Source organism: Tamandua tetradactyla, chromosome 3 (genome assembly GCF_023851605.1).
Source record: "Tamandua tetradactyla isolate mTamTet1 chromosome 3, mTamTet1.pri, whole genome shotgun sequence".
In the NCBI taxonomy this organism is placed as follows: domain Eukaryota; kingdom Metazoa; phylum Chordata; class Mammalia; order Pilosa; family Myrmecophagidae; genus Tamandua; species Tamandua tetradactyla.
Genome location: NC_135329.1, coordinates 150749976 through 150767851, shown reverse-complemented (window position 1 = coordinate 150767851; position 17876 = coordinate 150749976). Strand labels below are relative to the sequence as shown.

The 17876-nt window shown below is 37.1% G+C and overlaps 1 protein-coding gene and 1 pseudogene across 9 annotated transcripts in view; one reads left to right on the top strand and one right to left on the bottom strand.

Annotated features, from left to right (window-relative positions):
• The window catches only part of OSBPL6 (oxysterol binding protein like 6), a 224105-nt gene that overhangs the window by 106272 nt on the left and 99957 nt on the right, over nt 1–17876 (bottom strand). For 7 of the 9 annotated variants that reach the window (XM_077154279.1, XM_077154285.1, XM_077154283.1 and 4 more), the window contains exon 2: nt 10565–10767. The exons of 1 other annotated variant lie outside the window; for it this stretch is intronic. The gene's annotated coding sequence lies outside the window, so the exon portion shown is untranslated. The remainder of the gene's footprint in view (nt 1–10564; nt 10768–17876) is intronic. One more of the 9 variants, XM_077154280.1, reaches the window with a different exon arrangement.
• LOC143676418 (alpha-ketoglutarate dehydrogenase component 4 pseudogene) lies at nt 406–702 on the top strand (annotated as a pseudogene).

The window sequence follows — 17876 nt, the reverse complement described above, 5'->3', positions numbered from 1 at the left end:
ATATTTTTTCCAAAACTAGTTTTAATTGTGTAATTAGTATGAAATTTATATTCTGGCAATACGGCCCAGATTACTCTGGGTTTTTGTTGGTTCTGGGACATTAAGCATTGAATTGTTCCCAGAACCAGTCTTTGAAATATGGCTTACACCCTATGCTGATGGGATAGTATCAAATAAATTTAGAAAAATCTATCTCTATTTTAATCTTGAAAAAAAAAAAATAAATAAATAAATTGCTATATTAAGAGATTAGGGAATATTTCCTTATCCTGAACACCTAAACTACCACTTAAGCTATTACCCCAAGCAATCTTTCTTGTCTGGACATCTGATAATCTTATAATTAACAAAATAAAATTGGCCTTTCAAAAACTTTTCGATGAAGCTGCTGTTTAGTCAGGGGTCATGATGGGCAGCAGGATGGCATCTGGGTCGTTCAGGTAGTCAAGTCACGTACTCCATTAACAAGGTTCCCTGACAGGAGAGACAACCCTAAACTCAACATATCGGAAGCTTTGAGATCAGCAGGAATACCACCCCACTCATCTGCAATTTCACAGCGTTCTATGGGAAGTAAGTTACCAGATTTGCTGAGTCATCAGGGATACTGCAGAAATAATAAAATCAATACTTCAGAAATACAAAAGGAAACCTATGTCTCAAGAAGAATTCAAATTAATCCAACGTGGAGGTCCAGAATAATCACTGACAGGGCTGCTGTTTATCATCAGACAAAAGAATTATCTTTAAAATAAAGGGATTTCCAAATGACAAATGATTTATAGTACATTAAACAACTTTAATAAAATATTCTGTAAAAAAATGAAAGAAAATTTGAATGGACACTTGAATTCCCTAATTTATATATCTTGGTCAGCTTCTCCACAAGTTTACCTAAGTATTTATAAGCTTTATAATTATTAAAGTACACATTTTTAAATGCAAGCCTATTAACTTACTCTTGCCAAGTTTTACCGCTGTTGAACTATTGAAAGCACATGATGTCTGGCAAAATATCATAGGTTTCACCTAATTTCACTTTTCACTTTTCTTTCAGGTGCTGTTTAGGGATGGAAAGAATTCATCAGACAGATTGCTGCTGATTAGGATCAGCGAAATAATGACTCCATTATTTGCTCTCAATTCTTTAATACTTTTACATTGACAAGGTTACTGGAGTATAACTGGCTTAATAAGCATATGCTTTTTTTTTTTTTTTAACATGGGCAGGCCCTGGGAATCGAACCTGGGTCTCCAGCAAGGCAGGCAAGAACTGTGCCACTGAGCCACCACTGCCCACCCCATAACCATACACTATTTAAAGGATAAAAATATAGCCAAGGTGAAACAGATGATATTGTGGTATTGAGACTGGGGAGATAATGCAAAAGATTATTATTTGTAATCTACATTCAGAAAAAATGTGGAAGAATATGAAATGGAAAATAAACGAAGAGTTTGGTGAATTTAGCGTAGGAATAAGTGTTTGACTAGAAACTGCACTTACATTTTGGTATATGTTTTACAATGTCATTCTCTGTGGTTTATTTTTATTGCTTTGATTGTGATCACGTATGCAAATTGTGATAACCCAGTAACTTTTTCAAACTTATGTTTGAAAACCTCATAAAATCAACCTAAAGATTTACCTTATTAAAGCAATTTATGAAACCTTAATGTCTTCCTGTGCCAAGAGTATGTTCTTATGGTGTAAAGTAAAGGCTCACAAAGCGAAATAAATTCTATTCCACATCCTTCATGCAAAAAAAAAAAATTTATCGATACAGTGCATCAAAATTCTACTTCAGGTTGGGGTCCTTCAAAGAGAACATTGCCCTCCTCCTGCCAGCAGCTTTTTCAGTTATGTCATAGGAATAACAAAAAAAAAACAGCAATGACCATGTCTGAGTTTTTATCATGTTAAAAGGTGTAGACACCAAACACTTTCCATACATTCACAGCAGCTCTCTCGCTACCCACTGTGTACAAATGAGGAAAGTAGGGCTTAGAACATTTAGTGTCCTCAGTTTGGTTTCCAAATCTATTTGACATCAAAGTCCATGCAACACATTCCTTCATCACTCCTTACCCTTCATTTTCAAATAAATCAATAAACAAACCAAGATACAAATCAAGTGTTCTAGAGTATAGTACTAGTTGGAACCAAGAATGGATTTAAGCTCATTCATCAAGTCCAAGAAATGATGAGAACAGTGGTGAGTATACATGCATTGTGTTTTCCTGGAGAGATGTTCAACAACTTTCAGCAACTTACTAATGGGATAAGAAGTTTAGCCCGATACACTTATGTTTATAAAAGGATTGTTGTCAGCGCAGGTTAAAAAGAAGAGAAAAGAAAAGAAAATCTGTGGACAGAGAAGCTGTATTTGGTAAATACACTGTGATGACTTGCTCAGGGCATTTTGATGTGACTGTGTGCCATGGACACTCCTGACAAGGCTATCTGATCATTTTACCAGTGCTAATTTTCCAAGATTTGTCAGCCATTTTGTATTCATCTTTCCATCTCTGACCTTTGCTAGTGTGTTTGGAAAGGAAGATTTGATGGTATCACATTTCATATTTTAACAGGAAAAACAGTGTTGGGAAAATGTGTCCCGATGGCTGCTAACAGATACTGATTGCCAGCAGAGCATGAAGACTTTTCAGGAGAGGAAATAACAGAAGATTTCACCTCTACTTTATGACCTTAAATAATGACTCACAGAACCACTGTGCATAAATGCTTACTGAGGCACCAAGTGACTTGAGCAGCACGTGCCCCTGGCCCTCAGAGAAATTTCCTTTTAAAACAACTGTTTTTTTTTTTTTTTTTTTAAAGGAAAGACAGAGAGAAGGAAGGAAGGAAGGAAGAAAGGGAAACATCTTTAAACATTTTCTTGTTTTATTGTATTCTGTTTCTCCGTATTTGTTACATGGGCTGGGGCCGGGAATCGAACCGAGGTCCTCCGGCATAGCAGGCAAGCACTTTGCCCGCTGAGCCACCGCGGCCCGCCCTAAAACAACTGTTTTTGTACTGACTTGAAATATGCTGAAGTTGGCCAAAGCAGACATAATGACTTAGGCTAAAATTGTCCCTGAATTATCAAGTATAATGACTTTCATAACATGCAGGCATTAGTTTTATATTATTTTGTGCTCAGGTTTCATCTTTTTTATGAAATCATTCCTGACTTTGTTAGACAGAATGGTTACTGCCATCTATATTATTTCTATATTCCTGCACACATATATTACTGAGCATATACTGCGTTGTGTTTATTTGTAGTGAGACTGCAAGACCCCTGAGGACAGAACTATGTCACTTTCTCTATTGCAGCCTGATGTCATGCGTTACAGAAGCTGCTCAGTTTACTGAACTTATTCTTTTAGTTAAAACTTAAGTCCTCCTCCATATCCATTACAGGAATAGGTGATTGTCCCCATGCTGCCACATGCCAGTTCTTTCAGTGATTTTACTATTTGCCCCGAAGATAACCCAAAATAATCCAAATGATTGGCAGACTGGAGTTTCCTATCTGTTCCATAGACAGCTGGAGAGGAAAAACTGTTCAAAGTTCAACATTCCCAAGAGAAAACATCTTGGCTAAAAAAAACTCACCAGGCTGCTAATGGTACTCCAGAGGCCTGGGGCAATTTATTAGGTTCTATTCTCCCGGCACTGAACCGTACATTAGGAATAGAGGCAGCAACATTCAAAACACTGCTGGTGGGTTAGGTTGGCTGCACAGTTACTGCACCTGCCACCTGCCTAATTCACTAGACGTTATCTACCTAAAAACAGATATTTCATGACCAGGAACTTTATGCAGAAGTTTTAAAAACTGTCATCCCTGCAGAATAGGAAATGTTTACGTGGCTGTTTACCCACATATTGGAGTGTTCACAATTTTATTTGTGTTGGGCGTCAAGCATGACTATTGCTTTCAATTTATTGCTGATTGATTGTTGCAATAGAGGAGGGAACAGCTGATGCATATGAGGATCTACTACCAGACCCCAGGTTCTTCAGCCACCTGAACTCATTTAATTAGGTTGTAGTACTCAATGCCTAGAGCCAGTGGTAGAGCAGGAGCCATATCTCTCTCCAACACCATCTTTAGAGACATCTTGGGAGCTTGAAATTGCCATGGTGGATGTATTTATGCCATGCAAATGTTCCAAATCAGGGATGCCTATTTATTTATAGAGAGCCGATTATTAAACATTTAAACATTTGTTAGTACACCCCTGCATATATCCCATGTTTTTTTTGTCTGTTATTTTTACAATACAAAACCCCATGGACTGACTAGGTTTAACCAACCCCAACTATGCCATTCCCTAGCTAAGAAACCTCATGCAGACTATTTAACCTCTCTGTGCCACCATTTCTTCTTCTATAAAACAGAGATGATAACATCTACTTCATGGCCTGCGAGAAATAAATGAAATAATCTATGAAAAATGTTTACTATTAGTAGGAGGCAGCCTTTCCTGAGCCCCTCCTCCAAATTCCTCTGCGAAGGGACACAGACGAGAACACACTATGTCTCCACAAGAGCATCTACTTCTTCCAGAGACAGGTTCAGGACACTTAACATTCCAGGAGTTTCAATTCTGAGCCTGATATGATCTATAACATGTTTTTATTAAAAGTCCTTAGGAAAAGTTTTGCTAATTCCACTAAAGTATGAGTATTTGGGGGAAATGCATAATTGTCAACATAAAAATACAGGATAAGAGAATATCAAATAGTTTTAAAAATATTCTCGATTTGATACAAAGTGAGAGAATAGGGAGGGGATCTAACGGTTTGACACTCACATAAGATTTTGGATCCAGATAGAGAGACAAATGTATGATATATTTGTTATAATTAATAAAGAAATGGACTTCAAAAGCCTGAGCTCTAGCCTTTCTTTTTTAGCAGGTTATGTGATGTTGGGTCTCAGGATCTTCATTCCTACCAAGCAAGGAAGATACTCATGTGCCCAAAGCATCTCTTGGGATTTTGTGGGAATCAAGAAAGAAAGAAATACTTTAAAAAAAATTCACACACATATTTTGAGGTTAAACCAACAGACTGAACACAGGATCTAGTTTATTTTTTCCTTTTCTCAGCACTCCACTGGAAAACAACAGTAAAGGGAAAAAAAATTTTTAAGTATAAATCCATAAGGGCAAGGAAAATAGGAGAATTTTAGAATTTTAGAACAGGAAACCAGATGAAAAAGTAGTAAAATGATATCTAGGTCAAAAGAGAGTTCCGTCACAAAGACGATGAGTAAAAGCTGAAGGAATTCTAACGAAGGTTTCAAATGCTACTTGACATTGAATTGGAAGGAAAAAAGACACTTTTCCCAAAACTTCAAGCTTGGGAAATGCTGGCACCAACAATATACTATAAAGGTTCTGAAAGAGGGTCCTGGGACCAACATATCATGTAGGAACTTACTGAAAATGCAAATTCTTGAGATTTTCCAGAACTACTGAATTAAAAACTATGAGCGTGGAATGAACAATTTGTGTTTAAACAAGCCCTCCGGGTTCTAAAGCTTTAACACCACTGGTCTATTACAGAGCACCCTGAGACAGAAAAACAGGTGTAAAGGTCAGCCAGTTGCTCCCCTGCTCTTCAATGACCTAACATCAAATGTCCATTAAAATATGGGGGGGCGGGCCGCGGTGGCTCAGCGGGCAAAGTGCTTGCCTGCTATGCCGGAGGACCTCGGTTCGATTTCCGGCCCCAGCCCATGTAACAAAAACGGAGAAACAGAATACAATAAAACAAGAAAATGTTTAAAAATGTTTCCCTTTCTTCCTTCCTTCCTTCCTTCTATCCTTCCTTCCTTCTCTCTGTCTTTCCTTTAAAAAAAAAAAAATATGGGGAATAATAATGTATTATTAGGTACAGAATCACTCCCAAATAACAGATCCAAAGCCTCAAATATAAAGGTATTAAGATTTTTCCTCCAAAATTAAAAAATTTGGAATAAGAATTTTAAGTGATAATAAAACATTTAATATTACATATCTATATATCCCCAAATGGCCTCTCTAGCACAAAATTACTCCTGAAAGCTTTAGAAAAATTATGGAAGACTACTGTTACTGTGAACACAGAATTCCACAGAGTTTGAAGATATTTTTCTCCAGTAAGTACTCAGTGATTTTCTTCCAACATACCTCACCAAATAGAACAGATATTATCAACCAAGTTTGAGAATTAAGTATCTTCATTTAAGAATAAAGAAGAAATTAAAGCAAAAAGCTCTATCAAGAACCAAGCTGAGGGCAGGCCACGGTGGCTCAGCAGGCAAGAATGCTTGCCTGCTATGCCAGAGGACCCGGGTTCGATTCCTGGTGCCTGCCCATGTAAAAAAAAAAAAAAGAACCAAGCTGACTCTATTGTCTACTAATCTTTGTGATTGCAAAATCTCTTGGATTCCAGATTCAAAACAGAAAGTGATATTAACCCGGTAACTGTCTTTGACTAGATCAGGATTTGGCGAACTTTAGGTAAAGGACCAAACTGAAAATAACTACAGACCATACAATTTCTGTTACAGCTACTCAACACTGCTGTTGCAGTGGAAAACAGCCATACACAATACACAAATGAATATGCACGGCTGTATTCCAAGAAAACTTTATTTACAGAAACAGGCTTTGTAAACAGATTTGGTCTGTGGACTGTAGTTTGCCAACCCTGGACTAGACCAGGACACACTGGACACCTTCTTGAGACCAGATTTTAGAGGATACTTTCAAATACTGAAGATTATTCCTATGGTGGATCAGTTAATCTGCACTGCAGTTGGCAAGCATTTATACAAGAGATCGTGAATTGAATTGCTCCCTGCCAAATTCAAATTTCTCGACTTCACATAACGTGTTAATGGAGATACTTTATTCTTATAAATACACAAAATCAAAAATGACTAATAATCAAAGGGTAGAGATGCTCGTTTTGATTGGGATAAATTCTTATCTATGGCATCAGTTTTATTAAAAGTCCTTGTGAAAAAAAATTTCTAATTTTTTACCTGAAGGAAAAACCTAAATAGTCCAAGAATATTTCAGAAAAATGCAGTAATTAAAAAAATAAAGAAAGAAAGAAAAATCTAAACTAACTCTACATGTAAGTTTTGTCAGGTTTCAGAAACTTAAGGAGTTATAAATGAAGTATTAAAGAGAAGGCAAGCCCCGTCTAGTTCATAAACGAGCAATGGGACAAACATCTAGAGCATTCGAGTAGCAGGTTCTCAGCACCCACCATTTCCCCTCAGTCCTTTCCTGTGAAGTGTTCTCCTCATTTCTGAAGCCAAATCTAGGCAACGCTGTACTCCACATTGTTTTATATAAATTTTGGTGTTTTTTCCCCCAGCGCTTTCTTAAAACTCTTACTTTGAATAATTTTAGATTTTACCAAAAAGTTACAAAGAAATACAGAGTTTCTATTTGCACGTCACTCAGCTTCCTTCTCCTTCTATTTTCACCAATTTCTCAGCAGCTGATAAATAAGACATTCTAATTTTACAGTGAAAAAATTAGACATTTGGAAATAAGTCCAAATGCCGAACTTACAGTTCTTCTTTAAATAAACTGTACAGTACTTTCCAATTTACTATTCTAAGCATGAATGTTAAGGCAGCAAATTGCCCTTTAGATTCCAGTTCCAAGGTTACTTCAGAATAGGCTCCCAACAGTCATTTGGGAGTCACTTTTCATTTCCTTCATAGCACTTCTCTCAGCCTATAGTTATACTATGTATTTAAACATTTACTGTCTAATCCCAGAGACCTCACCTGTCATGTTCCCTCCTCTCCTTGCTATAAAGCCAAGGCCCAGAACAGCGCTTCACACACAGTAGATACTTAATAACTCTGATGGACAAATAACAGCATGAATGAATGAGTGAATGTCACGTAGAGTCTGTTTTAGAAATTGTTACTAGCTAGTGGGACAGGGGTCCTTCCAGGTCTAGCATTTGGGATATGGAGAATTGTTGTGGCTGGTGATAGGGTTTTTGTTTTCTTTTGTTTTGAATTTTTATTTTTTTCCTTTGGTCTCTGGCTTTTTCCTCACCCCCCACCCCCACCTTTCTCACTTTGACTTTAAATTTGGAAGAGGTGATTAAAAACTCCATCAGTTCAGATCTTCCACTGGTTCTGAAATTCAAACCTTTTAAAGTCTATCCGAAGTCATAACGTTTTGAAATTTTGGGTAGACTTGTTGGATAAAAGATTTGTGAAAATAGCAAAGTTATTAGCATAGCACTAAATCATGAAATGCAAGAATATATTTATTCTCCTTACCCAAATCACTTTTAACTGAATATGTGATTTGTAAAACAGAAAAGGGACATGAGTAGTATGTCAGTCCATCATTTTTGCAGTCACTTTTTACTGTGTAGTTGACAGCATTTAGAATTATTACCCACAATATATCCTTTTTCCCTGAAATCAGACCTTCCAAAGGAGATCGGTGTTTGACTGTGTCCAGTACTTCTGGAATTATTCATTTGATGTTGAAAAGTCAATAAAGTAAATTTTTAATTTATCCTCAAAATGAGACTAATTAAACTATTAATCATCCTTCGGTTTATGAAAACGTATTGGGGGCGGGACTCACAAATATAGATTCTAACCTTATGGTAGTTTGGCAAGGGGTCATTTTAGAAGATAGATGATGCAGCTATCTTTACTCCCTGCCATTGCCTGACCCCAGCTTCAAGTTCAGATAATTACTTGGTTGTTTGAGGAAGGAGGGGAAGAAAGGAGAGAGGCAGGAAATGAGGAAAAGATTACTTGTTCCCAAATTCCCTATGAACACTTATTGCAAAATGTTCCCAAAAATCAAAGCACTTGATCACTTGACCAACCAAAGGCAAAGATAATCATTCCAAAATAAGCACCCATAAAATGTTGATTTATCAAATAAAAAGAGGCAGGAAGATGAAAATACTGGGGCACCTGCAGGCTCTCTGCTTCATTTAGAGTGTTTATCTTCCTTCTGTTCCTGGAACTAATCGATGATGATGAGTAAACCAAGTATTCAGTGTGGCACAAACTAATCCACCATTCAAAGAGCAGAAAAACGCCCCTGTAATTCCTGGGACATCTCCTGCTTATGATGTAATGTGCCATAAATAAAGAACTCAAATGATCTGATGAGCTAAAGATTTAATAGACTGAATCTTACTGCCAAGAAAGATACTAGGATTAACACTGAACATGGAGCTGAGGGAAAAAATTGACTTCTGACATCATGTGTACATTTTCAAGGATTAAAAAGAATAATAAAAGGTAAAACTAGTAAACTCTTTACAATATACATAAAAATAAAACAATAAGTAGTAATGCTGAGATTAATTTGAACCAGGGTTCCTTGAAGTGACAGAGTCTTAAATTGGAATATGAAATGTACAAGATGAGCCTGGCACCTACCATGGTACCAAAAAGCAAACTCCAAACAACTAATGGACAGAGGTACTTCTGGAACATCGAGTTCTCTGATCTGGGTGCTGGTCATGTGAGTATATCCAGTTTGCGAAAATTCACTGAGATTCACTCAACGACAGGTCCTCTCATCTGTACATATATTATTTTTCAATGAAATATTTAAATAACGTAGTGATAAGCAGAAAGCTTCTCACATAACAATGATGACACTTGATTACTGAGCCACGGTGGCTGTTCCACCAATAGGACCAGGAGGTCCGGTATACCCGGAAGGAGGTGGAGGGAATAGGATCCGGATTCCCTGGGGAACTTTTCCCTCATTGCAAATACCTGAGCTATCACTAGCACCACAGTACCACCACAGTGCCACCGGGCAATTAGGAGCTTGTGGAGAGGATAAGGGGCTTATAAAAGCTCTCCAAGAACTATTATGCCATTCTTCCCCCCATTCGGGGGACCACTGACCTCGAGAACGTCACAAGATTTAAATAACTAGGGAGGGTGTCTAAATTGTGAAGACCAAACTCACTGGGACTAAGATGTCAAACAGGTGGGTCCAAAATAATAACTAAAAAGAGCAAAAATGTCAAGGAGACCATAATAAGCATTACTAGTACCACAAGTCATTTCAGTCTCATGGGCAAGAGAAAAGACTTTCCTATTTACTATGAGGATAATTAATATTGGATACATTTTTAAAACATGAGCCTGCAATCATGCATTTCTTTGTGTGTGTATATAATAAAAGCAAGGATGATATTTTTGCCATTTTGGGGGTTAGCTCGGCAAATTTATCACTGAAGAAGGGATGTGTCTTGTTTATCCACATGATAGCACAATACAGACAGAAAAAGGTAACAAATATTCTACTACGTTTTTCTACTTCCTCTCCTTCAAAAAATTAAAGCAGATTTTTTTAAGATGGCTAAGCATAATCAGAATTATAAAATATTATTTTAAGATCTGATATTCATATAAAAATATCATCCTGTGATGTGGCACTGTCTCACTAATAATCTTTTGCTTTTATTAAGCACTGCCAAACCTAACCCTGCTTTTGGTTTTACTCTTACACAGAAGGTGTTCTTCTGACTCACCTTTTATCTTGGAGTCAAAGCTTTCCAGGTTGGCTTTATATTAAAAGTTGTTCCCAGTGTTTTTATCCTCAGAGGCCTGTAGCTTTTCTCCTTGGGGTCACTGTCTGTGGTCTGTCTACTCACCCTGCTGAGATGATCCGGGTAAATTACAGGGGTGCTGCTTAATTTCCTTCTCTGGCTGTTTTCCCAGCAAGGAGCAGAAGCTGAAAAAGAGAGATTAGAGCCATACAGCGGATCTCTTTAGAACCTCTGCAGGTGCCAGTGGCCAATCAGACCATTCCTTCCCATTTATCTTTGGAGGAGAAAGGTCACAGGGGAAAGTGTCTCAGCTTTTTATCTCTTTCACTCAATCTTATGTAATCTCAAAGATGTAACAAATGAACTCCTCAGCAATAAGCAGCATTTTACCCAGAATTAGGAGTTAGGAAACTTTCCATTTATATAGCAACATATTTTCTAAATGGGTACAAATTATTATTTTCTAGGATTTAAACCTTCAATTAAATGCAAATCTTAAAACAGTGTTTTTAAAAATAGAAAGTGTCAAGTGGTTTGATCACACAGGCACATAAATATACAATCCTTACTACCCTGAAATTCATTAGAAGTCTCTAATTTCCCTTTGAATAGAATTGTTGCTAACCCTCAGTAGAAGGAGCTGGTGATACCATCAAAGAATACAGTTTTCAACTCCACATAATTTTACAGAAGGCAAAGATTTTATGAGAAAATCAAATATCTTCACTTTTTTTTTAAGTTAAAAGAAAGAAGACACTGACAAGTAATTCTGAAATGCAACACCCTTTTTTTTTTTTTTTTTTTTTTTCCTTCATGCTTTAGCAGGCTCATTTACCCACATACTCATGAGGTAGCTTTAAAAGTTACTCTTCAGGTTTGATTTTTTCCAAGCCTTTTCCTTCTTTCTATTTTAGTTTTTCTTTTGCTTCTGCTTATGGGGAATTCACATATATTCTGAAAGACTATGACTTACTGAAAGTGCAAAAGGACTATGCCATGATTGCTTCTTTAAGCAGCATCTCTCTGCAAAAGGACGTTTGTTCTAAAGCCTTCTCTACCTCCTTAAAAAGTTTTTTTTTTTCCAAGTTTCTACTAAGTTGTAAGACAAGTCCATGTATCTTACAGGTCTTAAATAAAACTGAATTGATGATTATGATGATGATGTAGAAGAACTAAGGTTAGGGTCCATCAAGATTATTTTTGCAGGCTCAGCATTACATCTTTGTGTTTGCTGCAAACACTACTCTCTAATCTATACTCTTTAACCCCATATAATTATAGGCAGACTGAATATGAATGGTCAGCTACAGAGACTCGCACTCCCTTTTCCTTCCTTTTCCCATGGTAGACTCTGCCACGCTTTGGAAAAGGAGAGGACATTGAAAAAGGAAGGAGAGAAAGAGAAAAGTATGAGAGCCTCCTGTGCAATACTGCAGTTCTTTCACACTTCCACCTCTATTTGTCTTCCCTACCCTTATTTTTCATAACTTCCTACATCCTAAAGCAGGCAGTGGTCAGGTAAAGGAGAAGGGAGGATCACAACGTAAGGTTCAGGTTTCCTCTACTTCCCTCTCCCGTCCCCCACCCCCACTTCCCCTACTAAGCAGCAGCAGAGAGGAGGGAGAAGGCAGGGTGAATTTTGCTAGATGAACCCAAAGGATTCCCCTTCCTTCTTGCATCACACACACTGTGTGTTGTAGTCTCCAACCCAGGTAAATCAGACCTTGGGCCAAGGAGCATTCTTCCTTCTCATCCTTCTCTTTCCCCACAGTCTCTGCCTATACATCCTTCAACACTCTGTTCAAAGTTACAGCTCCCAGCTCCTTTGGTGATCTTCCCAGATAGAAAGCAGCTCTCATTTAATCATGATGAGGCTACCCTGGTTTTACAGTTATATAGGCTGGCACCTCTTTTCCCCCGCAGCGATCCAACTGTGAAGGCTCTGGGAAGCAGGAGCCACTTCTCAGTTCTGTGCACCCAGTAGGTGTGAGAGTGAAAAGTGAAATTCATGAGATTTCTACTTACATGTATTTTGAATGAGCTAATATATTATTGTCCATTTTGCTATTCAGAGTACAAACGCATGTCTTTCCACATGGTGTGAATGTAATGCCAAAGATTAGGGGTTTGGGTTTGTTTGAAGGTTATTTTAAATGTCCATATGGACAGTCTGTACAACCTTCAAAAAGACAATAACCCAGATGAAGTATAATGCCTTCTACAACCTTCATGGGAGCCGGCTTCTCTGGGTTAAAAATTACCACACTAACAATGCATGGGTTCGTGTAATTGATGGTTACTCAAGCCAGGAATATTTGCTTTAACTCAGCTTCAAAAATTTTTTATCAGGACAAAAAGATTTATATCATCACATTCATATTCCAAATTTCCAGAGACTAATATTAAGTTCTATTTGACAACCAGGAAGCTCACTAAGTGACAAATAAACCTTATTTTAGTTAGGAAACCACACAAGGTCTTACTTTACCTCACACACAAACCATGTGTAGGACAGAAGTCCAAAGGTGATAAGCTTATAAAGTTCAGACTGATTACTCTTGTATAATACACACTGGAGATTAATTCTTAAAGCTCTAGTTAAGAAATACCGCAGAAAAGGGAAGAATTATTGCTTTGGGTAAAAAAAAAAATTATAACCAAAATGGATGCTTTCTTTTTTTTTATATCTGCACACATTCACAAAAGGAATCATGTTCTAATTTAGGGATGCCCATTCCAGACTAAAAAAGCTCCCCAACATCTTCCTCCCAAGACATTAATAAAAAAAGTTGTAAAGATTGGAAAGGTTGGTTTGAACAAGGTCTTCCACACAAGGAGGACCTGGGTAGTTGTCTCTGAAATATCTCATCGAGAAGCTGTTTTGTGATTTGGCAAAGTTTCTTTCTGAATGGCTCATTCAGGAAGCAAACGATCCATTATCTTTGTAATAGAATTTTCCTGTAAGCTCTGTGACTAATCCTCCCGCAGCCTGAATTTTGCCCACAGACACCATGTTCTTGCCTGCACACCCCACACATTCCCCCACGCTTTTTATTCAAGCTCATCAGAGAGCTCGAATCCCCCACCAAAGACGACACTGTCCCAATGTAGCTACTAGGAAAATACCTATTGCAGAAGACAAGATAAAGCAAGCATGATCACGCTGTAAAATAAAATAAAGAGAAAAAGTCTTAAAATAATAAAGACAATAAAGACAACCAGAATAACCAGAAAAGTCTTTTACACAAAGTTAGCAGTCCATATAGCAAAGTCCATTTCCCAACAAAAGCAAGAGATGAGACAATCTGACTACCTTCTGTACATACATGGCCTATGGTTTTGTTTCAATGCTTAAAGCATTTTCACAAAGAGGGATTGGTCTTAATTAAGGGTTAAAGATCCTAAATTGCTTTTCTAGAAAACTGTAGCCCAAGATGCAGTATAGGACCTTTCTTTAGAATTCTGTCAACTTCTTGTACTGCCTCCACTAACCACCTTGGTTGGTGAGAGGTAATTGTTCTCCTTTATTCATTAGCAACATTTAGATCAGAAATAGAATTTTCTCTTCCTACCTCTGATAATCCAGGGCACACTGAGGGTTTATATCCTCCCTAAATCCCCAGGGAATAGTTTCAGCGCTACAACCCAATGGCATTTATGGAAACGAGGTTGTGCTGAGGTAACTTTTCCCAGATGAAAAACAATGACAGATAATAAGACTTTAAATCTTAGAAATTTATCTACTCTTATAATTGATACCATACATCAAAGAAGTTAAAATTTGCCACTTGAAATAATATACCAGAGTTTTCATGTCTGCCATTAAGCACCAACCAATTCATCCACTTCGCAATAGGTCATCTGTGTCCTTATGATGTACAAGGCTCAAAACGAGACGTTAAAGGGGAGCTAGAAATGTAACAAAAAACAAAAGCAAGGTTCTTTTCTTTAAGAATGTGAGAGTTCAGTCAGAGAAGTAACAGTTAAAAAGTACAAGAATATTTTTTTAAGTTAGAAAAGCAGGAAATGTGCTACAGACGCAGAATTTCTTGTTTGTATCTAACTTGGTTCAAACTGACTTGTTTTTCTACGAGGGTAAAGAAATTGTTTTAATTTCTTCAAATACCAAAGGCTGAGCACAGGAAGGACCTGTACCTATTAAATATTCAAAACCAAAATTTTTCCCAATTAAATAGTTCTTTAAATACAGATATACCAACTATACAGTTGTATTATAGACTACTTAAAGGAGTACACAATTTTATCATTCCTTTGAGAACTTCTGTTTTGTACCCAAAGTACAAATATTACAGAAACTAACCAGTGGTTCTATTACTCAGTTGAGGAAGAATTTTGTAAAAAAATAAGAACTCCATCAACTTTGCCACAGTATAACCACCCACTGGTGATATGCATTTTGAAGCGTTGAGAATAGTCCCTGGCATATGGGAAGTACTCAAATGGTATATTGTTGCTGGTGAGAATGACTGAAAACTGACTGGAGGTATACTTCACATCCTACCCTGAAAAAGGTCAAATACCAAATTAGCCCCGATATATTTCATTGTTGCATTCTTACCGATATGACTCAGCTTTTGCCAATTAAAAAAAAAAAGAAAAGAAGCAAATTAATTTGGAGTTGATGGGAAAAAAAAGAGTAGAATGGGGAAATGTCCTCACTTTCATTTACCCCTTTCCAGGGTTCTCTTATACACAGGCCCCTAAATTTGCTGACTTGTAAATTTTCATTTAGGTGTCATAGGGAAGCGACGCTACCTACCCCAGCCCTGGGTATCCACCCAAAGCAGAATGAATTATATTCCAGATAAAGTAAAAACTTATTAACCCAGTTTGCTATCAATTACCCTGCTCTTCTTAAGTCTGTTTTCCTCTTTTAGCTTCAGAAGATTACACTGTTTCATGATTCTAATGATTGCATAGGCTTTTCCATAGAGTTAGTACAGATTGCACTGATAAGGTTCATTTACAATGCAATGTTTCTTGACCAATGAATGATTACTTGATATCTTAAAAAGGGTGCTTGTTTCTAAAATTATCCCTAGTTATTCAATAATGTAAAACCGAGTTCTCCATACCTATATTTCAAACTAGCATATTATTCGGATAATTCCATATTTCTTGCTTTTAGTTATTGTTTCTTTTTTTTTTTAATTCTCAACTATTTGAGTTACAACATACCCAGGTTTGTGGCTGGAGCATTCACATCTAATATACGCTGACTGGTTAAAGTGCTTATTCTTTACTTTCGTGATGTGATTGCTCTCTGTCAATAGAACAAATTACAAGTTCGCCTGAGTTTCACTATAAAATTTAAAATGTTCACTCATGAAAACATTCCTAAATAAACTAAACAGGAAAATTCTAGCATAGTAGAGATGAAGGGGGAGGCTAACCCCATGCTGCATTATAATCTTTGTTCAACATTTAAAAAGCAATATCAAGTACAGGGAAAACTAGGTGTTTCAGGAGTTGGTAAAAGCTCTACTAGTAAAAGATGATGACTGGAGAAAATTCTGATCCAGGAGTTCTCGATTGGGTTCAGGAATCTGTGCATTTAAAATCTCCTCAGCTATTTCTGATCTGCCAGCTATGGGAACTATTGATTTACACATGCTCAAAAGAGTCTTCCAGGTCTAATGGTCTAAGATTTGGTCTCTAAGATTAATGTATCACATTATTATTATTCAGATTTAAAGTCTGCTGGGTAAGAGACACAAAAATAATTCTCTTTGCTGGGTGTTTATAATAAACTTCTGAAAGTGGATACAGAAATTTTTGTGTACCCTTGAAAAACAAAAATCAAGAAACACTGTCCTAGGAGATAAATTTTAAACTGCTCAGCAGGTTCAATCTGGACTCTGGTATCAATGTGCTTTATTAGTTGCCCTCTACATACCCTCTGCTTCAGACACAATGAACATTATATTTTTCCTCAAACATGTACATGGAATGCCATTTCACTTCCCGAAGCCTTGGATGCGACAGTCCTCTGGAATGCTCTCATTCTCAATGTTCAACACAAAAGCATCCTCCAAGAACTGACCTCACCTGTGTGAAGCCTTGCCCGGACCACAAATGGAATGTTAAATAGATTTCTGGCTATTATAATACTGGTCTGAAAATTTCTTAAATTCAACGCTTCATTCTAAATAAAATAAATAGCCTTAAAAGGCTTAGATTCTGTTTATTTACATCTAAGGACTTCCTTACCGGTGCCCCTAGATTTCGATGAGATCAAGAGTAAGGACTCTGGAGCCTAAGTGTTTAGGTTCAAACCCAGGCTCCAACAATTACCAGTAAAATGACACCTGGCAAGCTATGGAGCTTCTCAATGCCTCAGTTTCATGATCTTGAAAGATGGGGATAATAATAGTACCTACCTTTTAAGATCATTTTGAAGAGTAAATGAATTCATATGTATAGCATTTAAAACTATGTGACTGTTACTAATATAATTATTTACTGAAAGCAATGACTAGGACTAGAGGTTCCAAGAGATAACTTCAGAACAGAACAAAACTAATTGACCCTGTCCGTAAACTTCAAGCTTTAGTCAACAGTTAAATTAGCCAAATAATACTAACAAAAATGGCCCTTTTCTCTAATGTCTTTATCAACTGCAAAGTCTTTCAAAGTCTATCTGACAAAATTTTTCTATTAGCCTCTAACAGCTAAAAATTTCAGCTAAGAATATTTTGAAGGCACATAATATGTACACTAAAACAATCCCTTTGGACAGAAAAAGGTCAGTTAATCTTTGCTGGGTAGCAAAATCAATGCTTACAAAGAGCCCAAAATGAAGGGAAAATGTTGAGTGGGTAATCAGAAAGATAGAGGAGCTTAATGACTCAGCTTTCAAGCCACCTACAACAAGTATTTGTAGATTCCTGCTTGCCAGAGAAATAGGGTAGTTGGTCTTGTGGCACCACCCACCTGACCAAAAAAGGACTTTGAGATATAGATATTAACATCATCTAATCTAAGGAGGAATCAAAATAAGGGGGGGGGGGGGAATGTAACAAAATAAGGTATTTTTGGTTGGTAAGAGAGTTCAAATAGAGTCAAGGGCCTAGTCTGGAGGCTACTCTTCCACAAGCTTCGGACGGATATTGTTAATTACTGCAGTTTGCCAAACCCAAAACAAAAAACATTCCTGTCAACCCTAAAGAACACCTAGGGCTTTATCTGAGATTCTACAAAAGTTTCATGCACTAAGTTTACTTTCCAGAAAGCTACAACTTCCAGATGGGTTCCAAGGCCAGGTAAGTCCTGA